Source organism: Sarcophilus harrisii, chromosome 2, assembly GCF_902635505.1.
Source record: "Sarcophilus harrisii chromosome 2, mSarHar1.11, whole genome shotgun sequence".
Lineage (NCBI taxonomy): Eukaryota > Metazoa > Chordata > Mammalia > Dasyuromorphia > Dasyuridae > Sarcophilus > Sarcophilus harrisii.
In genome coordinates this window covers 7,074,504-7,077,261 of record NC_045427.1, presented here as the reverse complement: position 1 = coordinate 7,077,261, position 2,758 = coordinate 7,074,504, and the positions used below count along the sequence as shown (strand labels likewise).

The following is a 2,758-nucleotide window of genomic DNA, read 5'->3' as shown; positions in this document are numbered from 1 at the left end:
GATGCCTTGGATATATTAGTCCTACTATTTGGAGTATATCATTAATGTGAATTTAATTCAACAGTATACACATAAATATAATTGTGCAAATGGATATTACCATTTTAAAGATTTAAAAAGCAGATTATTTGGAATTACTTAGAATCAAAGCCAAATATGAAAAGAAATCATAAAACATAACAATTTGATGTTATATAATCTTTTCTCTTTGCTAGGTAACAGCACAGTTTAATGGAAAGAGGACAATATTTGGAATTAAAGGTCTTGAGTTCAATACCCAGCTCTGCCACTTGTAAGCTATATGAAATATATGTCCAAACATAACCCTTAGTCTCTCTTGTCATCTGTTTCATCCTTTATAAAATATCGGGCTTGATTAGAAGATTTGTAAAATTTAATTCAACTCAACCAATCTCAAATAAGTTTACTGTTTTAGTCAAATTCTGTCAATGACATTTTTAAATTATAACTTGTATATAGATGAGTAACATAATAATTTGAGGCAAAAGGCAGCAACACATGGGAAAGATATAAGCATCAGGGAAGTTTTTTTTGTTTGTTTGTTTGTTTATTTTTTTGTTTTGTTTTGTTTTTTACTATGAAAGTAACTCCTTAACTCAGTCTTAAATGAACTATGAAGTTGTTAGAAGTTGACCTGAGGTTCTAATTTTCAATACACTAGTCTTTCCTGGTTCTCCTCCTATTTTTTTAAACTCTTCTTTTCAGTCCACTTTGCTGTATCATCATCAAGGTCACCCCCTTTAAATATAAGGTATCACATAGGGCTTTGTCTCTTGCCCTATTATTTATCCTTCTATACCATTTCACTTTATAATTTCCTTAGCTCCCATAGCTTTAATTGCCAAGGTTTCTCAGATCCAGTTTCACATTATCAACTGCCTTTCAGATGTCTCAAAGTGGATATATATAGTAAACAATAGAAAGTTAAAATGCCCCAAATTGAACTCATAATCTTCCCTCTTAATTACCCTCCCATTTCAATTGTAACTTTTCTATTACTGTGGAGGGCATAACCATCTGCCTAATCCCTCAGGCTCAGAACTCAGTTGTCACCATCAATTCTTCATTATCACTTGTGGCAATGGTGGTACTGAAACCCTTTAGTACCACATCATTTGGGTACAGTATATCATATATTTTCCATGATGTGGCTCATACTTTACTATCAAATTTGTGGCATCAAAGCAGGCTATGGGGATCTCACTTACAGAAAGGTGCTCATGATATATATTTTTTAGCAGAGACAATCGGCGAGTAGGTAACAAGAAGGAAATCCATTCAAAGATAAGGCATCAGGTTGCTCTGTAATTCTTTAAGGTCTGTGCTGAGAGCACCATCAAAATTCAGCAACTCAGTAATGCCGGATTCAATCTGGCCAATGAACTGGTTGAAGCTCAATGTCCAAGGTTCCGGCAATAAATGTCATAGAATGCTTCCTGGTGCATCATGGAGGCATAGTCTGAAAATGCTAAGTATTGTGTGAGTAGTTAAGCTGGAAATACAGCATTCTATTACAATCAGAGAACCTGGGGGCTGGGTAGATGGCAAACTCCAGGTGGAATTTCTTGCCATAGTTAAGAGAAAGCACCCCTGTCAGCAGAGAAGTGAAACCTGAACCTTTGGCACCCCCAAAGCTGTGAAATAACAGGAATTCCTGTAACCCTGGGCATCAGTTCAGTATTTCTCAATTTCACTCCAATACAAGATTATTTCCTTCCTAACAGTATAATGACCCCAGCCATTGTTAGTAGCATCATCTTACTTGCCAGAGATCAGCTATTCTGGATGGAATAGCTATCTCTAGACGCTAGTCCAAAGCTCCTCCATTACAGCAGGCTTCAAGTCTACAAAGACTGCTCTGGGGACATACTTGCCAGCTCTGGTATCACTGAAGACATCACTGAAGGACTCATCACCACCACCATTCCAATGTCCTGTCAGTGGACATAGTTCCATTAGGTTGGACATCATATTCTATGAAATATAATTCCCAGCAAACATTGCCCATCTGTTCTCCAACCTGGCCAAAATGGATAAAGGTGCATTCATGCATGTTTGTTCCATTGTGTCAAGATGAGAGGGTGTTGATGACAGCAGACTACAGGTCTCAGTCAACACAGCAAATCCTCTCAATATCACTTTTCAAGATCTTTAATCTATTTCTTGTTCTCTCCTCTGATTATACTATCATTCTATTGTAAGTCTTTATCATCTGCTACCTGGATTATGATGATAGCTGTTTGTTTCAGCTGTCTCCTCATTGCAGTCTATTTTCCATTTAGCTGCCAAAGTGATTTCCTTAAATATATGGTCTACTATATCTCAAACACTCACTCACATAACCCACTAAACTCCAGTGGCTCCCCAGTGACTCCAAGATGAAATTTAAAATCCTCTGCTTGACCTTTAAAGCCCTTCATGACCTAGCCCCCTCCTACCTTTTAATCTTCTTAAACATTACCCAACCCCAGTATACTTCAGAATTCCATAGTGCTAGCTTCCTTGCCATTCCTTAATCAAGACACTCTTATCTTCTGGTTCCAGGCATTTTCTCTGGCTGTCCCTCCCTATAGAATGTTCCTCTATCTTCATCTCTACATCCTATTATTCCTGAATTTAATCCCAGTTTAAATCCCACCTTCTATAGGAAGCTGTCCTAATCCCTCTTAATTCCATTGCCTTTCCCCTGCTGGATATAACAAATTTACTTCGGGTATATCTTGTTTGCACATATTTT

General features: G+C 37.3%; 1 pseudogene; it reads right to left on the bottom strand.

The window, feature by feature from the left end:
* Positions 1-1,121: 1,121 nt before the first annotated feature.
* LOC100918692 lies at positions 1,122-2,074 on the bottom strand (annotated as a pseudogene).
* Between the last annotated feature and the right edge of the window lie 684 nt (positions 2,075-2,758).